The sequence below is a fragment of the Canis lupus genome, chromosome 1 (assembly GCF_048164855.1).
Source record: "Canis lupus baileyi chromosome 1, mCanLup2.hap1, whole genome shotgun sequence".
In the NCBI taxonomy this organism is placed as follows: Eukaryota; Metazoa; Chordata; class Mammalia; order Carnivora; family Canidae; genus Canis; species Canis lupus.
Genome location: NC_132838.1, coordinates 80,876,214 through 80,898,451, shown reverse-complemented (window position 1 = coordinate 80,898,451; position 22,238 = coordinate 80,876,214). Strand labels below are relative to the sequence as shown.

Below are 22,238 nucleotides of genomic sequence, written 5' to 3'. Positions count from 1 at the left end.
CATGCAAACAATTATGGTATTACTTAATATGTACTATATAATGGAACTAATACAGGAAATGTACAAAGAAAGAGTTTTAATTCTGACTGCAGTTTTCAAGAGCAGGTAATTATTTGAAAGATGTACCCTTGAATGATAACCAGGGCAGCCAGGGAGATGAGTAGAGAATGTACAGAGTAGATGAGCATGAAAACTTAAGGTAATGACGCATAGTAAATATTAATGGAACATAGGTACAGGGAGAGGTAGCTGGAGATATCAAGAAATCAGTAAGAAACCAGGGATTAGAATTTAGAGAGCTAGAAACACCAAGGAGGCTTGAAAGTGATCCTTAGAAAATGTGGGAAATGTGAGAAATAATTAATGGTAAGTCAATAATTAGATTTGCATTTTAGAAAGTTCTCTCCAGCAGCATTTTCTTTTTCCTTTCCTTTCCTTTCCTTTCCTTTCCTTTCCTTTCCTTTCCTTTCCTTTCCTTTCCTTTCCTTTCCTTTCCTTTCCTTTCCTTTCCTTTCTTTCTTTCTTTCTTTCTTTCTTTCTTTCTTTCTTTCTTTCTTTCTTTCTCTCTCTCTTTTTTCTTTCTTTCTTTCTTTCTTTCTTTCTTTCTTTCTTTCTTTTTCTTTCTTTCTTTCTTCTTTACCTTTCTTTCTCTCTCTCTTTCTTTTCTTTTCTTTTTTTTTCTTTTCTTTCTTTTCTTTTCTTTTCTTTCTTTGTTTCTTTGTTTCTTCTTTCTTTCAAGGGGGAGGGGCATAGAAAGAGGAAGATAGAATCTTAAGCACGCCCTGAAGATGTGGGGCTCAATCTCACGACCCTAGATCATACCCTCTCCAAACCCAAATTGGACTCTTAACTGAACCACCCAGTTGCCCCACCAGCAGCATTTTCAAAGTTAAATCAGAGAGGGCTAGACTGGAGACTTGGAAAAGAGTGTGAGGAGGTATGACACAAAAGAATACTGGTGAGTGTGTCCACAAATAACCGCATCTAGAGAAGAGAACACTGCCCTCTAGGTGAGTTCAAAGCAGCAGAGTGGAATAGAGGGGCACAGAATACAGGAGTATCTGCTTTGCATTAGGGATTGTTAACATTTGGGCCTGTAGGTACTTATCTTCCAAACTGTGATGCTTGATTTCATGGGCAAGAGCATTTGTAATGTGAATGCATGGCCTGCCTTTGTGCTGGTTGGTGTGGCTGGCCAATGCTGGCGGCTGCTCAGCAGCTATTAATGGCTATTTTCTGTTTCATCAGAGCCTTGCTGTGCTGGCTACCCCTTGTGTATTATCAACTGCCCTTTTTCTACTAATTAAGCCCCGAAGATAACAGGAGCAAACTAATATGTGATTCAATAGAATCTTTGCAATATTTAAAGGTTCTAATATTAAGGACTATATTGGGTTATTGAGCATTCAATTAAAGAGCCTCCAGTGTTTAATTTAGGATTTTCCATACAACAGGTATTGTTTGTTAATTAGTTAATTAAGTAACAGATGATTATTGAAAACATGCATTAGGATTAAGCAAGCTGCAAGAGAGATAAAGATATCTCTAAGGCAATTAGCTCATTGTAATTTTAATGATAAATGTGTAATTAGACTCTTACTCTAAAGAGATTGTTTGGAATGGTTTTCACAAGCATTAAACGGGCATGTAACAAGATATTTACTTATATACCAAGCCAAATATAGTTCTAATTCTTATTAGGCCCAGCCATTGTGTTCAAATGATACCTAATTTGCTAAAAGCAAAAATTTTGTAAGTATTAGTACTTAAAAATATAATCCATTAAAAGCTTATGTAACTAACGTAATTACATTACAGCTAGATTTATCCCCATGCCTGTTTATTTCACTTCTTAGACAATTATCTGAGACTTTCAAATGTATTATGACTTAATAGCCAACATTTATACATTCATGTATCCAACACTTGAGGGGATTATGATTACATCACAAAATGAAAACCGTTCTCCCCTTTGTACTAAAACTGCAGTAAGTGACGGATGTTAGCCTTCTGTGATCATCTCAAGTGACCTCAAGGACATACCAAAACAGAAAAAAACAGAAAACCAGTTAAGCAGAAGCATGCAGGTGATGTTTTTGATCAGATGTGATAGAAACATCATGTATTAAAATGACCTTTCTCATGTCTATGTGGAAATCAGTAAACCTTAATTTTTATAACTGTAACAAATTACACCTTGTGATTGCAAGTATTTGGAGAACTGCTTGCAAACACAAAAACCCTCTTTCCCCATTTTTATATGGGTAATCTCCTATAGCTAAAAAGCTTTAGAGCAGTTCTTTCAGAGCAATCTGAAATACTGTCTCCTGGGTTGTAGTCCTCAGTAAGACAACAAATACAGCATTTACTAACCTACTTTGAGGTTGGCTTTCTTTCAGTTGACACCTTTTTTTTAGTGTCAGCTTGTCAAGAGAGAAATAGATTCCCTTCTTGGATGTCTGGAATCTACCACAGTTTCTGGCACATCTTACTCCATAGATGTCTGTTAAATGGATTTGAATGAGCAGAAGTAGGAAGTCTAGATGTTTCTTAAAAGTGTGTAATTCTTTTTATCCCCATTTTATTGTAATCCACTGGCTGCCATCATTTTCTATACTGCTCTTCTGTGTATGTTTCTTCTCCAGTCAGCAGTCTAGTTGAGTGGGGCCAGGGAGCTCTTATTTCAGAAGGGCTAGCATGGATTGGGGATTCTGTGGAAATGACAATAGTGATGATAAACAATAAATAGCAGCAAACACTTGTTAGGTGCTTATTACCTATCAGGCATGGAGAGATGCTCTTTTCATTGGTTTTCTACAGTGTAGACTGTCAATAATCTTACAAGGTAGATTGGTAGATCCTACTATTATCTTTATATTTCAAATGGGAAAGTGAGGTTTAGAGTAGTTACATAATTTTTCCAAAATCACACAGTTAATAAGTAGTGGAGCCAAAATATAATACCAGGTGTTGTAAAGATGGAGACTTTTTGTTTGTTTGTTTGTTTGTTTAAGAGAGAGAAAAGGAGTGGAGAGGGAGGGGCAGAGAAAGAAGAAGAGAGAATCCTAAGCAGGCTCCATCCCACAACTCTGAGATCATGACCTGAGCTGAAATCAAGAGTTGGAGGCTCAACGGACTGACCCAACCAGGCCCTCCAAGGCAGGGACCATTCTTGCCTGAGATTGGGTTCCCTTGAAGCAGATCCTGAGATGGAATTGTGCAGTTTATTTATTTTTTTTTTTTAATTTTTTTTTTTTTTTTACTTATGATAGTCATACAGAGAGAGAGAGAGAGAGGCAAAGACACAGGCAGAGGGAGAAGCAGGCTCCATGCACAGGGAGCCTGACGTGGGATTCGATCCCGGGTCTCCAGGATCGCGCCCTGGGCCAAAGGCAGGCGCCAAACCGCTGCGCCACCCAGGGATCCCAATTGTGCAGTTTGTTTTATGAAGGTGTGCTCTCAGAGGAAGCCTATAAGGAAGTGAACCAAGCAGGGTAGGTAGGGGAAGAAGCTAGACAAAGATGTGAGTTCTCTTGAAGGCTAGCCTCAGTCTAATTGCATAGAGAGCTTTGGAGTATAAGTAACAACACAGAATAGTCCCATCTTCAGGCATAGGGACAAGAATTTGACCCCAGACTCTGACTCTTGTGAGCTATTGGCTAGCTCTAGGGAAGAAGATGTAACTTCACAGACATGTTGTGGTCGGAGGTACCTCACTGAGGCAGAGGTCAGTTCCCAGGACAAGTTTGTTTATGAGCTGTTGCAACCAGCTCTCACAAGAGCAGCCAGCTACATACAGCAAATCTGGGCAGGGCACCAGTAGCATATACTGCAGAACCTTTCTCCAATAATGGTTATTTTAACTTCGAGGCTCCTGTGAAGCATACAGGAGTTTTGTCAAGCAGACTATGTTTTTATCATATCTGCCTTTTCCTAGCTTAGTGGCTTTAGGAAAATTGCTTAAACATTCTGAGTCTCATTTTCATCATCTGCTAAGTGGAAGTATTAACACTATTAGTCTCAAGGGATTATTATGATGACCAAATGAGAATGTATATGAATACATTTTGTATGCTAGAGCAGAACATAAATGTTGTTTGTGGCACTGTTGTTACCATATCTGCCTTGTTCCCAAGGCTTAAGGGCAGCCAGTAGTAGTGGCTCTTAAAGATAGGGAAGTCCTGGTCTAGATGACAAATTTGATTTAAGAGACCGTAAGCACAAGGCCAATGATATAGAGATAGAGAAAGAAAAGGATAAGATGAAACTGAACTTAAAGGAGACTCTTTCAAGAATTCTGCTGAGTATCAATAAACCTAATTAACATGAGCAGAACTGAGGGTCAGAAAAATTAATGTACCCAAGTTCTATAGCCAGTATGTGGCTGTCCTGGGACTCTAATTGAGGTAATTTGAAGCCTAATTTTGCATGTTCCTTTTCTGCCTTCAATATTGGCGAACCCAAGTGATTTTTCCAAAGGAATCCCTTGTTCTCTTGACTCCATGAAGTGTTTCCTTTCCTATCTCAGGAAGTTCTCATTCTTGTACCTTAGCTCTATATCCTGAATTCTTGACCTCTATTTAATGTGGCAATCACACATTCCAAATGGAATGGGGAGAAACAGTCTCTGATTTCCTATGGCTCACAACCAACGCTTATTCCTAGGAGGTATTTGGAGCCTTATCTGAAGCTTAAAGGGCCTTTGTTCACCTTAATACCACATTCAGTGGAGGTCAGTTTGGAAAATTGACTTCTGCAAAGTACTGAGGCCTCAATGAAGTACTGGACCATAAAGCCAGGTGGTGTGAAGACTGAGGATTTCAATAGAAGGCCCGTCATGTGTGGAAGGAAAGAAATTTAGTTTTTCAGGGAAGTCTAATTTTCCTCTAGAGGACTTTATGCAAGCAATGCCCAAATAGCGATTAGTTTAAAGGAAATACCTTTGGGAAAAAAGCACTTAAAAAGAATGATTGATTCTAACTGATAAATAATCTAAGCATGTGTGCATCTGTGCTCGCTCTCATTCTCTCTCCTCGTATAATTCTAGTTAAATAAAAATATTGAGTACATCTAATTCTTTCTCTCATTGTCCCGGTGAAGTATGAGCAGGGGAACCATTTGTGTTTTCCCTATTTTCCTGCCTTTGCTCCTACAGTGGAAAATATTTCTCTTAAAAGAGAGGTCTCAGTGACCATAATTTTGTTTCATGAACGTTCCTTAACCAATATTTAGCAAAGGGTAACATAACTCTATTTACAAACAGTCCTTGAGTGGAGTGAATCTGCCTTTCCTTCTGAGGCAGTGCAAAGGAGACACAAACAAAACTGGGGGATCCTTTTAGGCAGAAGGGAGAGGAGAATAGAGGATGGATAGATAGCCATAAAGAATACAACAGAGTAACAAGATGGTACTATATATAAAATATATACTATATTTTGGTCATCTTATTAATTGGTTAGAACATTTAGAAGAGGAAGTATACGAGTTCTGTAATTAACATATCCAATCCCTAACACCAACCTACAGAGACCTTTTCTTCCTAATGGAAACAAATGTATCCTGAAGCTTGAGGCCATGAAAGCAAATGTGAAGACACCATGACAAGAAGTTTCTTGATGGCATGATATCTGTCATGAGTAATTCTGAAAGTGTTATAAACACTTCTTTGGAAAAGGGAAGATATTAAATCTCTTTCTGTAGCCTGATGAAGGGGTGAAGTTTTGAATTTAGGCAAATAAATATTTGAGTTCTTCCCAGTAGTTTTTATCACATTAAATCATATTACACTTTAGCCTCAGTTATTTCCCTAAAGTTGAGGATCATATTTCTCCCTCATGGAGTCATTCTGAAGATACAGTGGGATAAAATGTGGAAAAATACTTTGGTGCACAATGAGCAGATAATTTTGTCCATTCCTTTTTATTGTAGGCATGATAATTGGCTATGGAGAGTGAGGAGTCATTGACCAGTATGTAAGGAGAAATGCAACCTATCACTTAACCTAAGCTTTTATGGTAGGCTCCCTCTGGTGGCATAAGGATTGGCAGAAGAAAACTGAGGTTTAAGGCAAACTCAGTTCTGTCATGGTTTTGCTATGAAATCTGGAAACTATCAAATGACCTCAAGATTTCATCTTGTTGGTCATGATGTTTATTTACTGGCTTTATAAAAGAATGAGTAAAGAAATATCTAGATATTTTGAGCTTTCACAAAGTCTGTACATTGAAGAAGGCATTATATAAAAAATATATGTAAATAATGACTAGGTATTTGTAAGCATGTATTTGTGCTTTGAAAAGAAGTAATCTGATTAACACTGTATTGTGAAATTTGTTATGCAGTATGTTTGAATATTACAGTGGGCACTTAGAAGGGAGGGAGACACTTACACTAGTGATTAATGGCTGATGGACTCCCTACAAGGGGCATCATGATCTTTCCTTGTACATAATTCTGTGAAAATCACATGACATCTGTTCATGACAAGGCCACCGTTTTAACAGAGCACTGGATCCCCCATGTCTCAGTACTTGGAATCTTTGTATTGAAGCACCCTGAGAATAAGGAATATTCTTATTAAACTTAAGGTTTTGGCTTAGAGTTATTTAACTCATGACATAGCATTTTAAAAAACTCATATTTGACCCTGAACAAATTTCCTTCATTTCCACTACACAACTAAACTTACTGATTTTAAAATTCATCTTTTTAATGGATTTCCATCCAGAGACTCTTGCCATGTTTGTGTGATGGCAGTACTTATTTTAACTTCTTTAAGGAATGTTTAACTGAGTTTCTGAGCCAAACTTTTGGCTTGGCAGCTGCAAATAACCTCTCTTCACAAAGCATTTTTAATAGCATTTGTGAAAATCTCTTCTCTCTGAAAGTCAAAATGTTCTGCATAAACAATAAAACAAAATGGAGGCATGGTCTATTAAACAAACAGCAATGATAGACTCTAATATTTCATAATATCATTGCTTGCTTAATAGGGTGCAAGCAATTAAAAAATCTGCAGTCATTCTTTAATTATTTCCATTAACTGTTCAAATCTGAGCTTTTCCATGATGTTGTCTCTGAACAGTAAAAATAAATCAAGTGATACTAATAATAATTTTCAATTAAAAAACACAAGCTAGAAAATGAGCTGCTGGCTCAGTCCAGTTGTTTGAGGATATATACTCCCTTTTCATTAATACAAGACCTAGTTAGATAAATGAGTGTAATTTTATTCTTCAACATACAGAAAGGTTTCCCCAAGACTCAGAAGATTCTAGGCTGGAATCTGTCAATATCGATCATTTCCCCTTATTGTCTTATTCTTTATCCCTTTCCTTTTGTGCCCTCACTATCTTTTATTTTTATGAGATTTGGGACTTTGTGGGAAAAGCAAGGTAGGTTAGGAAGATCAAGGAAATCAGGATCAGAACAGTATGCGCTCAAAATTCAGGAATGAATAAATTTCCTAGAATGGAAAATTGAATATTCATGGTTCCATATTATTCTGTGTGGAAGGGAGGAAGGTGACAGGGACAGAGGGAGAGGCTGTCTCCTATCACTTGACCTTGCCTTTTAGTGCTCTTCTGTTCTAATGCCTGTTTTCTGAATTTCAGATGATAGAAAAATCTGTGGAGATGATTTATACCAAGACTTGCTAGCCAATGACTCTAGGCTTTTTAAAGAATAAGGGCTTCAGGTGCATTATAACATCAAACCGAAAAAATAGAGATTCTTGTTGAGATTTCAGTGTTGAGCTTCCAGATTATTGCATAGTTTAGAAATGTTCTCAAATGTATTTGATTATTGGGTAAATTTTTATATAATTTATTCAATTATTATGAGATTATATATGCCTGCAAAAGAAGAATAGAAAGGAAGGTACCAAAATAATAATCAGTGTTTTGTTTGTTGAAAATAGTGAAAAATCTCTCTTCTTCCACCAGTTATTCAACTTGTAAGAGTTCTGTTTGGTACCTTTTATAACAAAAAGAACTAGAACAACAAATTAAGTATGGATGTCTGAAGAATAAAGTCCATAGTTGAGATGAGCCACAACCTAGCTGTACATGGATTAGCTCACAGGAAGGGTGAGTGGAACATTGGCAGACTATCCAGGGAACATAAAAACTGTATGTAGTAGGAATCCAGTAGAGATTACAGTGGGATTGTATGGTACCCTCATCCTTTCTTGTCCCTTTCTCTAAAGAAATTGGAAGTAGAAGCAAGACCGTTAGAAATCTGGATTACTGTCCTAATTTTAGTAGGAATTCTCAGCCTGGCTCAGTGTTGGATCACTTGGTGGTAAAGCACAAATTACTCCCAATTCTCAGTGTGTCCTTTAAAATCTAATTCCAGAAAAATGACTTAATTCCAGTTTTATATCAGTTTTGTTTTTGTCTAGAATATTCAGGGCCATGAATTTTTTGAAAAGTGACAACTGGTTCTTGGTTGAGCTTTTTTTTGCACTCAGAGGAAGTTGATATGTACCATCATCCCCCCACTACCTCAACGAAGGAATTGTGGCTTATCTATTTCAGCATGTTTTCCTGTTAAGTCAGGAGTCTACCCATCATCCTTTTAACTGCCAAAAGGTTAGAAAAGGCAGGCAATTCTATCCCAGCCCCTCACATTCTTTTCTGGGACTTATTTCTCACACAAGCCATTCTCTCCTGGAAAAGGGGGATATATGGTAACTAAATATGGGTGCATATTTTTAACTGTTCCAGAGGTAGTTTTGTTTTCCACCAAGACACACGTTTTCATCTTCATGGTTTAATACATAATTTATCTCACACATTTAGAGATCCTCCATATTGATGATTAAATGCCAAGTGAGCTATTGTACTTATTTGGATGAAGACAAGGAATTTGCATTCAATATTCTAAAAATACAGGCAATTATTTGATCTGTAAGGCAATGTAGACCATTGAGTACGTGCACAGTTTAAAAAATTCCATCCTTTGAAATCTTAGTTGAAAATGTCGAAGTCAAACTGCAATGCGCCTCATCTGAACGAGAGAAAGCCCCCAACCTCACTAATAAAACTTTCAGATTTTTTGATTGAATGCCATTTGAAATTACCCTCATCATGTTAACGTGCAATACGTAGCATGCAGTAGGGTTGCCTCTCGACATGACCCTATTAAAGATTGCCACTTGTAAGGAAATCAGTTCAAAAGCAGAGGCTGTATTAAGCTGGATACCAGGTCAAATGACACTATTTGGGGGAAAAATGGAGAGGTACTTCAGCCTAATGATTTGTGAAAAGTTAAGTAACAACAAATTCCATGAATATGAAATTGTGGAAAGAATGCTCTCATCACTGCTTTTATCTCTCAGCACTCTGTGCTGATGGTAGCCATGAGGAATTAGAAATGGCACCTGCTTGTATGCCTGTCTCTTTGAAATGATGCTTTTTAAGATTGTGATTTTAGAGCATTTAAGATGGAAAGGGGGACATTTCCGTTTGGGGTTTTCAAATTTTTTTTTTAGTCAGTAAAAGGGATGGTAGGAAGCGTACTATGAGTATTCTGACAACACCTACCTATTTTTCCTTCAGAGAACCTTTGTATATTCATGCAACTGACTGTAGAGAACTTTGACAGTTTTATTGGAAAGTTGTGGAAATCTCAGGGAAAAGCAAACTTGGTTTCTACATTAATAAATGATGGGAATAGATGGGGATCCTCCACTAATTTATAATTGGATTTGAGAATTTTAATTTTTATAAACTTTGCTGGAATGTAAGTATTAATGTAACATACAGCATAATGAAATGTACAATACAATGTCAAGTATTATATAATCTCATACAAACAGAAAAGTATGTGTATCATAAACATACAACCCATGGATTTTTCACAGACTGAACACACACCTATGTAAAGCTATAAGGTCAAGAAATAACTGCCCAGAAGCCTCTCTCATGACTTCTTCCCATTTCTACCCCCCACCAAGGGTAATCATCCTTCTGTCTTCTAGATTCATTTTGCCTCTTGTATACTTTCTAAGAATGATCTCATACTATATGCCCATTTTTGAGTCTGGCCTCTTACTCTCAAGATTGTAAGACCTATGCATAATTACCATATTTCATTTTATTCATCCTCATTGTTGTATATTTTTCCATTATGTCATTATACAGTTTATCTATTCTCCATGGATTGTTAGGCTGTTTTGGCTCCTACAAGCAGGACTACTTTGAACATTCTTGTAGAAATCTTTTGAAGAAACATATATATATCTTTCTGTTGGGTATATAATTGGGAGTGGACTTGCTGGGTCATAGGGTTTGGATAAGTTTATCTCGTGTAAATATTGCCAAACAGATATCCAGAGTGCTTACTATTTATTCTCCTGCCAGTGGTGAATGAGGGTTCCAGTTGCACCACATCCTCAACAGTTGGTATGAGTGTATGGCTGCTAGGGATTGTTGAGGTGCCTCAGGACATTGTTGTTTTCTTGTTCATCTCAGGGTTCAGAACACTGGCCCTGATGATGGCACTTGGTTAGGTTCCCAGATTACTTTAAGCCCTAATAATAGATGGATTTATGAACAGAGCGGTAATAGAAGCAACACTAGAGTCCACATTGAGTCAAGAAGTCGGATCCCAAAGGAACATGATAGCTATCTGATAGGCTTCCTTGCAGTGGCTTTTGTTGAGGATACATTAATACTAGGGGATCATCCATTAGGTCATTTCTGGTGAAAATTATTCAGATCATGATGGCTTCCTCTCACTGCCCATATGTATACAGGCTTTTTTTAAATTTTTTTTATTTATTTATGATAGTCACACACAGAGGGAGAGGCAGAGACACAGGCAGAGGGAGAAGCAGGCTCCATGCACCGGGAGCCCGACTTGGGATTCGATCCCGGGTCTCCAGGATCGCGCCCTGGACCAAAGGCAGGCGCCAAACCACTGCGCCATCCAAGGATCCCTTTTTTTTTTTTTTTTTTTTTTTTTTTTACAGTACCAACCCATATGTGCAAACAGGCAATTTTCTTTACTAGTTTATGTTTGCTTTCAAGTGTTAACATGTATACTTATATAGATAACCATCTATTCTTTTCAAGGAAACTCAGTTTTGTTTAAAATTCTGTATCTTTTATGCAAATATTTAAATGGAAAATTTGCCCTTCTGCTCAGTTTCCTGTCTCTCAAGACATGATAAATTCTCTCAGGAACAGTGAAGAACTAGTGTCTGATTGCTTCTCAGTCTGCCCTGAGTCCGTTAGCTTCCAGAATAGGTGGCCTCATCTGCCTGGACTCTGACTGAGGCTCCTGCCATAATCTCTGATCATGAGGCCCACAGGTTCTATATCAAACCTAGGATGTTTCTTATTTTTTTTAAAGATTTTATTTATTTATTCATGAGAGACACACAGAAAGAGGCAGAGACATAGGCAGATGGAGAAGCAGACTCCCTGCAGGGAGCCTAATGTGGGACTCAATCCCAGGACCCCAGGATCATGCCCTGGGCCAAAGGCAGATGCTTGACCACTGAGTCTTCCAGGCATCCTACCTAGGATGTTTCTATTTATGATCCTCAGAGTCCCCTTATGAGTCATTTGGAGGTCTGAGGGATACTCAGCTGCTATTCTGCACCTCTCTGGATGTGTAAGGGACTGTGTGGAGCTTCTCTTCAAGCTAATCTGTAGGAACATTTCCCTCAGTCGTGACCATATGATTCCCTGTGCTCTAGGTTTCCCCCAGTGCCATGTATAACTCAGGGATTTTCTCAGAGGCACAGCAGTAACTCTATTGCTTTGAGATCCCCCAACCTCACACTGGATATCTCTCCCATTCTGCCATACTTTGTTTATGTGTCTAAGAAGAGTTGGGGTAGAGTTTGTAGGAATCTCTTAAGCACCAGCTTCTTTGTTCCAGTCTCTCCATCTGAGTCTTTTGGTTTTCCTTGCCTGCTGGTTACACATTATTTCCTTTGAAGCAGGGGAAAGCAAATTGCTTCATTCATGGTTCATTCTTCTTGGCGCTCTAGTTTTTAATGTGACCCTTTTCAGTCTTCTAAACTTGGTTATTGATATTTAAACCCTTTAGAGGCACCTGGGTGGCTCAGTGGGTTAAGCGTCCCACTCTTGATTTCAGCTCAGGTCATGCTCTCAGGGTCCTGAGATTGAGCCTGATGTTGGTCTCTGAGCTGGGCATGGAGCCTATTTAGAATACTCTCTCTCCTCCTCTGCCTCTTCCCCTCTTAGAAAAAGGACCCTTGGAAATTGTGAGAAGCCATGACTCCCTTTTTCTCTTAATAAAGCCAGTTCTTGGCCATCTAAAGCATGAACCCTTCACACTTTATCTGCTATGGTTTTGAGAACTCCATTCAGTCATTTAACTGACTCTTGGTCTTGGGTGGTATATGTTCTCTCTCAGAGTGCAGTCCCTCGATAAAGTTACTATTGCAGCTAAAATGGTGGAGAGAGGGACACCTGGTGGCTCAGCGGTTGAGCTTCTGCTTCAGCCCAGAGTGTGATCCTGGAGTCCTGGAATCGAGTCCCACATCAGGCTCCCTGCATGGAGCCTGCGTCTCCCTCTGCCTATGTCTCTGCCTCTGTGTGTGTGTGTCTCATGAATAAATAAATTTAAAAACTTAAAAAAAATGGTGGAGAGAAAGATGAGGTGAGGGCAATGCTAGCACATAGTTTTATGTCAAGTCATTACCTCACCACCAGGTGGAGCCCCTTCAGTGTGTACGCAGGAGGTGAGACAAGGAAACTAGGGGATATGTTTGCCCAGGAGGCCTTTTAACTTCACCATGCAACAATATCACTTTTCATTTTTCTTAAGAATATGAAAATAATAAGCTGAGTATTAAGTTCACTAAGTCGTGTGGGCCTGCTTCCAAGAAGGTAAATTATAAGTAATGAAAGGAGAAAGGAACATGCCATGTTTATAAAAATTCCCATTTTACAAAGTTTTTTTTTTTTTTGTCAGAGTTCCAAATGAGGTAATAATGTTATGTGTTATGGCAGGATGTTACAGTTCATGCCCGAAGGAGGGTAATAAAAAGGTTGAGAATACCCTCTCCACTTTGAAGCAGAATCTCTGTTATGCCCAGCAAGCTCATCTTAAAAATAGCCCCTTCTCTGTTCACACCCAGGGTCAAGTAAGTTAAATCAGCCAGGATTTGCAAATTTGCTTGGATGTTAGAAGAAATTCTCCTTTGACAGAGAGCTGTAATGAAGGACTAATAAAAACCGCTTCAGTTGGTCACTTTTTCTGGTTGTCCTGAAATTTCCATTTTACTAATGATCAAAGAATGAAAGTATGTCTGAATGTATTGGGCCCCAGGGATGACATTCCTAATTTTGGTATTTCCTTTATCCTAGTGATGGATTAAACTCACTTATTAACATAGCTTTTCTTGTCTCCCCTTGTTCTTTACAAGTGTGAAGATCCTTCTGATTCAGTGTCACAATAATTTTTTGTAGATATTTACCAGAAATACTTTTATCCTTCACTTAGCCCAAGGCTATGTGTTCATTTACTCATGCATTCTTTCATTCATTCTATGTGCTTTGAACAGATTAAGTGAGCACAAGAGAATGTAGAGATGAATAAAACATGACCCCTGATGTTAAGGAGCTCACTATCCAGTGGTAGACTGCCACATAAAAACAAAGTACAGTGTAGTTTCATTGGTGCTGAGATAAATGACATACATACAATGAGGCAAAAGTGTGAGAGTGGTTTTCTGTATTGGGTAAGGTTCAAAACTTTTCATCAAAAAAATGGCAAGGGTTGGACTTAGAAGTTAAAGTTCAAAAGGTAAACAGTGTGGAGAGAACATTCCTATCAGGAAGTGAAATAGAACCCAAGCTCTGGAGTCATAGAACCACATGACATCTCCAGAGATCCATGAGCATGGTTGGAATGTGCTGTACAAGAGCTGACATCTTGAGAAGAGAGGCAGAGGTTCACACGTCCAGATGGTGGAGTTGTTGGTGTGCCTCTAAGTTGTCCATGGATGTGGATGGAGGATGTGATTGCATATGTGTCTCAGTTATAATCTCCAAACATGGCTTAAACCACAAAAATTTGTTTTTCACCATTTTAGAGACTAGTTGTCCAAGTCCAAGGTGTTGGCAAGTTTTATTTCTTCTGAGACCCCTCTCCTTGGCTTGTAGAAGTCTGCCTTCTCTCTGTGTCCTTTCATGGCCTATCCTCAGTGTGTCCTCTCCCCTTTTTATGAGGACACCAGTCACAATGAATTAGAGCCACTACTAACAGCCTTATTTTAACTTAATTACCTCTTTCAAGCCCCTGTCTCCAAATAAAGTCACATTCTGAGGCACATGGTATTCAGTGCCTTCCACATATAAATTTGTCAGGGAGACAACTCAGCTTATAGCAAGACACTATTAATTTTTTTGCAACATTATAGAAACTAAATATGAGGCCTGAAATAAGTTTATGACAGTAAAATGGAAAGACAAAGATGCATTTAAGAAATACATTGGGTCTGTAAAATTCTAAGATTTCTATCTTAGGTGGGAAGAAATAAGGGGCACAATCAGTGAAATAAATAATTCAGAAAAGAAGCAAGGGTTTTTTGTTTTGTTTTGTTTTGTTTTGTTTTGGCCAGCAGGGAGGCAGCAAATGATCACTTCATTTTGGCTAGGTTGAGTTTTTATTTTTATTTTTTAATTTTAGGTTGAGTTTTTAGACACAAGATGTTTAGGAGGAGTTGGCTAGTATATAGTTGGCTAGGTGAAGATGAAGTTGTGTGATACTTTAGAGGTCACTTATCTTTAATAAGCTCAATTGTACTCCTTTTGGTAAATGGCCATCAACCAATTATGCATCAAAAGGAGAGAGTGAATTGGAGGAGAAGCCACATACCATGATATTTCAGGAAATGTTTGCTTCTACTAATTCTCATTGCTTTGGAAAAGCTCTTGAAACAAGCTTGCCTCAGTTTCTCATGATATATTTTATCAAATACACTGCAAATAAATACATGTGCTTTTCATTTATTTCAAGGAATGTGTGTTACTTTATTTGTAGAAGCTTCATTGGAATGAATGAACCAACATGCAATGATGGGGAGTTTCCATATCAGAGAGTTTTTAAGATTTGACAAGTTAAACCTTTTGAAATAGCAAACATTACCAAAAGGCCTGACTGCTTGTTACAGATGGATGCCTTTTCAAATGTGACTTTGGTAAACAAAGCTGCATTTGAGCTACAAGAGACACCAAAGGTCAAAGGAAGAACATTATTTCCAAGGGATGTGAGTAGGTAGGCAGAAAGTCTCAATTTTATTTAAGGACAAAAATGACATTATTTTATGTAGGGTAATAATTGTAGGTAAGTGGGTAAACTGTTACAGAATGGTCACAACATAATTCTTAGATAAGTATCTCAATGTCCTACTTGTTATATTTCTCCAAGCTGGTTCATAGACCCTTGGGTTAGATCAGTGGTTCTCACCTGAGGTGATTTTGCCACCTTCCCCTCCCAACAGGAGGTATTTGGCAATGGCTGGAGGTGTTTTATGTTCATCACAACATGGTAGGAGTTTTGGGAGTGGTTGTTACTGGCGTTTAGTGGGTAGAGATCATGGATGCTGCTAAATATCTTACAATGCACAGCCAGCCTCCCACAACAAAGAATTACCCAGCTGAAATATCAGTAGCGCAGAGGTTGAGAAACCCTAGGTTCATAACAAAATAAGTGACATTTGCCTTAAAAAGTAGAGAACTAATCTTCTGAATTGTTTTCAAGTTTAGGTCCAATTCCTTCCTGAGCAATTACTTGGTGGGTAATGGGTGGTGGTGGTGCATATCCCTATATTTTGTTTCTTTTTTTTACCTGGAGTTATTACTGTTTTGAAATAATTGAATTCTATGCCTTAAACTTGTGGTTTTAGATGGAATTAAGCTATATTAGCATTTTATTTCTTTTCTTTTATAAGGATTTTATTTATTCATTCATGAGTGACACAGAGAGGCAGAGATACAGGCAGAGGGAGAAGCAGGTTCCCTGCAGGGAGCCTGACGTGGGACCGGATCCCAGGATCCTGAGATCACAACCTGAGCCAAAGGCAAACACTCAACCACTGAGCCATGCAGGCACCCAGCATTTTATTTCTTTAATCTTATTTTTGCTCACATATATATTCAAATAATCAGATTTTTTTAACTAAAAATTACTATGGAAGTTTGGAGCTCTACTGAACGTTCATATAGATCATTCAGTCTTAATGCATAGTCCAGTGTCCACTCCCTCAGTGTCTTTCTCTTTTTTTGGTAGGATATATTAATGGAGGTACATCTGTATATTTCATTATTATTTACAGAATATTTTTATATATATTTCCAATTTAATGCTTATAAATCCAGTGTCAGTCAGTTACTATTATCATAACCTTTGTAAAAATGAAAAGATGAGAAAACAAACAAGAAAAGCTTTTTCAGCTATTCAGGGCATAGTAACTTTAAAATAAAATATAAGATTTGTCTGTTAATTTGAATTCAACAAATACTTTTTAGACTCTTACACCAGTCTAGGTACTGTGATAAGTACTGTGCTAAGTTCCAGAATTAAAGCCAGAGTTTGTTTTGAATCCTATCATGAAAGCTTTAGTCTCTTAGGATTAAAACTTGAGTTCTTTGAGAAGTTCCAGTACCAGAAAAAGGTTCGTATTTGATATCTAAGTAGCATAATGTTATTCAGTCTTACAGAATAAATAAGAGATGGAATTAACCATGGGACACCACAGACAATGTATTAATTAGTATCCTTAAAGTACTAGTAGTGGCAAAATTCTGGTTTTGAATGTTCTATTTCTATACCTAATTATCTTTTTTCCTGACTCTGCTGGCTATGGATTACAGATCAGCATATCTGAAAACAGCTATATTTATAATCATACACATCTGAAGAATTTTAAAGTATCAGAACTAGAAAAGATCTTTGAGACCTCCCATTTCATACCCTATAGGGTCAGAGGGGCCATGCTCCTCCTTAAGTTAGAGACAATTACTAGGAGAGAACAATAAAAACAAAAACTAAACTTCAGACATCCTGACTCCCAGTTAGGTGACTTTTCTACCAAATACCTTATCTGCCTTCCTCACAGGACACCATGTTTGATGGCAAGTAGGGTGACCAGCTGCCCTAGCTTGTCTGGAACTCTGGTTTAGTGCTGTATGTCTTACATTGTGGGAAACCCCATAGCCTGGGGCAAACTGGGACAGTCACCATAAATTGACAAGATGCATAGAAGTATTTGTTATGTGGATGAGTATTGCTGATCATGTTCACCAAAAAATGAGCTTTTGTTTCCATCCTACCAGTGTGAGGTCAGCTGATTAAATTTGTGTCCCTGTCCAGAGGTCTGCTCAAAATCAATCCTTCCTATCTCCATTATTGCTGGCCAGCTTTATCTGTCTTTCCCAGTTAATTTCCTAATTAATTATTTCCTATTATGAGAATGCTGTCTTTATTCATTAGGATCCTATCTTTGGGTATCAACTTATAGCATTTGTACAGCCTGCTGAAATATTTTCTGAATGAACATTGGTTACTGAGCATGGAAATCTGCCTGCTGTCAGAATTGTATAAGATGTGAGAAAATAAGATCAAGGGGTCATGGGCATGTTGAGTAAGAAATAGTAGGAGACATTGCAATGTCTCCCATACACATGAGTTATCTTTTCAACAATAGACAAGGTTATTTGTTTAACATGTTCTATTAACACCAGAAATAAAATCCCAGTCTTCTCATAAGCATAAGTCTTTTTGATGATTGGACCTATTTGTGAATAAAACTGGAATTAACCCCCAGATAAAGTTAGTGAAATTTTACTTTGAGTCTCTAAATGTCCAGAGAAGGGACAAATGTTTTCTTCTAAAATTTTTTTATATAAGTTCAATTTAATTAACATATAGTGTATTATCCATTTCAGAGGTAGAATTTAGTGATTCATCAGCTGCATATAACGCCCCGTGTCATTCCATGAGTACCCTCCTTAATGTCCATCACCTAGTTATCCCATAAAAACCTTTGGGATGCAGCAAAGGTGGTCCTGAGAAGAAAGTATACAGCAATACAGGTCTTTCTCAAGAAATAATAAAAGTTTCAAATACATAACCTAACCTTACACCTAAAGGAGTTAGAAAAAGAATAGCAAATAAAGCCTAAATCCAGCAGGAGAACAGAACTAATAAAGATTAGAGCAGAAATCAATGATATAGAAATAAAAAAAAACAGTAGAATAGATCAATGAAACTAGGATCTGGTTCTTTGAATTAATAAGATTGATAAACCCCTAGCCAGAATTATCAAAAATAAAAGAGAAAGGGCCCAAATGAATAAAAACATGAATGAAAGAGGAGAGATCACAACCAACGCTGAAGAAATACAAACAATTTTAAGAGACTATTATGAGCAATTATATGCCAACAAATTAGGCAATCTGGAGACAGATGTTTTCATTGAAATATAAAAAAACTTCCATTTTCTTCATTTATGGAAGTACTATTAAAAGTATTTGCTTGAAAATCTTAATCTTTATGTCACAATGAGATACTATTTCACATTTAAGAAAGTGACCATAATAGAAAAGTCAGACAATAATAGTTGTTGGTGGGGTTGTAGAGGAATTTGAACCCTCATATATTGCTGCTAGGAATTTGAAATGGCACAGCCATTTTGGAAAATAGTTTGGAGTTTCTTAAAATGTTAAACATAGCTATTTTATACGACCCAGATATAAGAGTATATCCACTCTTGGGCATCTACTCAAGAGAAATAAAAACTCATGTCTACACAAAGACTTGCACATGAATGTTCATAGCAGCATTGTTCAGAATAGCTCAAAAGTGGAAAAAACCCAGAAGTCCATCGGCTGGTGATTGGGTAAACAAAATGTGATCTATCCATACAATGAAATACTGTCTGCAATAAAAAAGAATAAAATACTAAATACATGCTATAATATTGTTGAGCCTGGAAAACATGCTAAGTGAGAGAAGTCAGATGCAAGACATCACACAGTGTATGATGTCATTTGTATGAAATGTCCAGAAAAAAAAAAAAAACAAATACAGAGAGACAAAATGTACATCAGTTACTGCCTGAAGCTAGAGGTATAAATAGGGAGTAACTGCAAGTAGACACAAGGGCTTTTTCTGGGGTGATAGCAGTGTTCTAAAATCAGATGGTTGCACAAATCTGTGAGTTTACTAAAGATTGTTAAATTGTCTACCTGAACAGGTGAATTTTATGGTATGGAACAGAACAGTATATCTCAATAGAGCTATTAAAAGAAAAAAGAAAGCATGCTCATCTCAATTTACTTTCCTTGAAATGACAGAGGGCCAGAAAAGGACAAAAAGCTTAAAAGACCAAGATAATTTGAGATTGTGCATGGAGGGATTTCATGAAGTCCCTTGTTTCTTTTTACACGGTTATTTTATGGAAAGAATTGAACCTGTGCTGCCCGCCAGACCTTCCCTATCAATGCATTTTGGAGAGCCTACCTTGCTTTTTCCAGTCTAGCTCTTTTGTTCTCTTTCCCTCCATCTCATCACCAGTATCCATTTGGTGGCATTTTAGAGCAAGGGCATGATGCATTTTCTTTATATAGGTTTGAACAGAGTTTGGGGCCTCTGTACAACAAGACAACCAAAATTGAGGAGACTCCTTGTCATACAATCACGGAGTCTTATTATCCAGGAAAAATGACATCCTCCATCCTTTCTTCCCTCCACTAAAATCACCTGCAATGAGGGAGAGCAGAGACACCATTCCACAACCAGGATCAGACTCCAGCAGAATCAAAGTGAGCTGTCCCAACCCACCTGCCACAGGCAGAGCATGGGGAGAGGAGGGAAGAGATTTGCAGTAGACAGTTGAAGAGGGCAAGAGAGAGACCAATGCTTTAAATTTTTTTCTTTAAGTTTCTTAAGATGGCTGTCTGCTTATCTATTCACATTGAAGTTTCCAGACCAGTTTGGCTCCCACATAGACTTTCCCTCTCCTCCCCCTGCCACTGTGGCTCCCTGCCCACACCCGGCTCGTTTTCCATTGCAGTACCTGGAAGTCAGCCCTTTGTACAAGTTAGGGACCAAATGAAAGCCGGCAAATGGAATGTGTAGGTTATTTACGGATTGTTGCCGAGCAAATTTAATCATGGGCCTGCTGTAACTCCATCATCATTTCCCTTGACGAGAACATCACAGACTTAAATTTTGCAAAGGAGGGAGAAGTGGCCATAATCCAACTATAACAGTAACAGCCAATTCTGCTGTGATGGGAAGAGGTGCTGTATTAGTGCCAATACATTAACCAACTTTTCAATTGCAGCGGGGAAACTGATTGCCATTACAATTCCCACAGTGCTCCTCCATGAAGGTAACAGAATTGCTTGAATGAGCATTCATTTCCAACTCTGCTGGAGTGTGCGTGCGTGTGTGTGTGTGTATGCACACACATATGCTGTGTGTATGTGTGTATGTGTGTGTATATAAGAGGGAGCGTGAAAGAGAGCAAGCAAATGACTGGTTAAGACTTGAGAGTAGGCATGAGGGCGAGATATCCTGAATCATTCTTTCACCTCCAGTTCTGTGGTCTTGGGCAAATCAGTCAGCTACTATGATACTTGGGCTGTATTTACAAAATAATAATAATGATAATAATAATAATAATAAATACCACCTACTAGTTGATTCAAGAGGATCACAGTTCTTTAACATGCTTCCCATTAAGAGATGAAGTCTCTGTCCCCTTCCTTTGAATATAAGTAAGCTCTGTGACTGCTTTGACTGATAATATATGGTAGAAGTGACACTCTGCCAATTTCTGGGCACAGGCCTTCGAGGACTGGCAGCTTCTACCTCCTGGCTTGCGGGGAGTCCTGAGCTGCCATTTATGAAGTCTGACTGTGCTGGAACTACCAAGCTAGAGAGGCCATCTGTTGGTGTTTCATTCAACTATCCCAGCAGAGCTCATTTTTCCAGCCATCCCAACATACCAGACATGTGAATGAAGCCATCTTGGATTCTCCAAATTAGCCTGGCACCACCCCAAGTGACCTCAGTTGGTACAACATGGAGCAGGAGAATTGCCCTGCTGATCTCTCTAAATTCCTTGGCCACACATTCATAAGGTATATGAAATTAGTTGCTGTGTTAAGCTTCTAAGTTTGGGGATAATTTCAACAGATAACCAAAACACCTACTAGAAGCTGTTGAAAAGATTAAGTGTAATGATAAAAACATTTATTAAATAGTAGTTTCTAATGCTATTTTAATAATTATGATAATACTAATAAAAAGGGGCATAACTCTAGCCTTGCCTGATATAAAAAAAACTGACCTCTTTTAAATAATATAAAGAACTAAAATCCTTCCTGACCTGCAGGTTTCATCTTTAACAACAGATGGTATGAGCACTTGCTGGGAATAATTGAAGAGTCACACACATCAAGATGAAGCAAGCATTTAGTGGATACCTCTGACATGCCAGGCACCATACACACATTCTCATACTTAATTTTCATAGGAAACTTATGAGGTGACACTGTGGGTTCATGTCTTATGGCGGGCTTAGAAAGATTGAGTAACTTGCACAAAGTTTCACAGTGAAGAAGCGGAGGGAGCCAAAATCTGAATGTGTGGCTGCCTGCCTCCATGGTAGAGAAGATGCCTGAATTGAATTGGTTCTTGAAGGAAATGTAAGTAGAATGACAGCAGATAGGAGACCTGGAGGCTTTGTAGGGACATCTGCACTGGGAATGGTGAGGAGATGAGCCATCATCTTTTCTGAAGAGCAGAGGGAAATGAGCTTCAATCAGCAGAATCTTATTCTCAGGGCTGATCGAGATGTCCAAGTCCCTCCTTCTCACCAAAAAATTGGCCCTAGTGAAGAAAGGTGTGGTAATGGGCCTGGAGAGACAGGCTGGGTGCTAGAAGTCAGGGTGTGAATGATCGAAAACTCAAATAAATGTTGCTTCGACTCACGGTTTCTGCTGAGTCTGACTTTCATCTCCTCTCTTGGCTTTCGGAAAAGCAAGTGCTGGCAGAGAACAGTCCGCTTCCTTTAGTGCTGGAGGGACACAGCCAATATCAAAGTTGATGAAGAAACAGATTGGACTTGTCAGGATATCTTCTGAACTCCTTGCTAAATCATTGTAGCCTGTGACCTAAAATAACTCCCACAATGAAACTTCTGGCTCATGCTTGCCTCTAGTCCTCTGTGAACAGCAAGA

At 38.2% G+C, this 22,238-nt stretch overlaps 1 long non-coding RNA gene across 3 annotated transcripts in view; it reads left to right on the top strand.

The window, feature by feature from the left end:
• Positions 1–22,238, top strand: part of LOC140639120 (uncharacterized) — a 230,600-nt gene that overhangs the window by 139,740 nt on the left and 68,622 nt on the right. For all 3 annotated transcript variants that reach the window (XR_012035974.1, XR_012035978.1, XR_012035975.1), the window contains one exon: positions 20,841–21,137. This is a non-coding gene — a long non-coding RNA (uncharacterized lncRNA). The remainder of the gene's footprint in view (positions 1–20,840; positions 21,138–22,238) is intronic.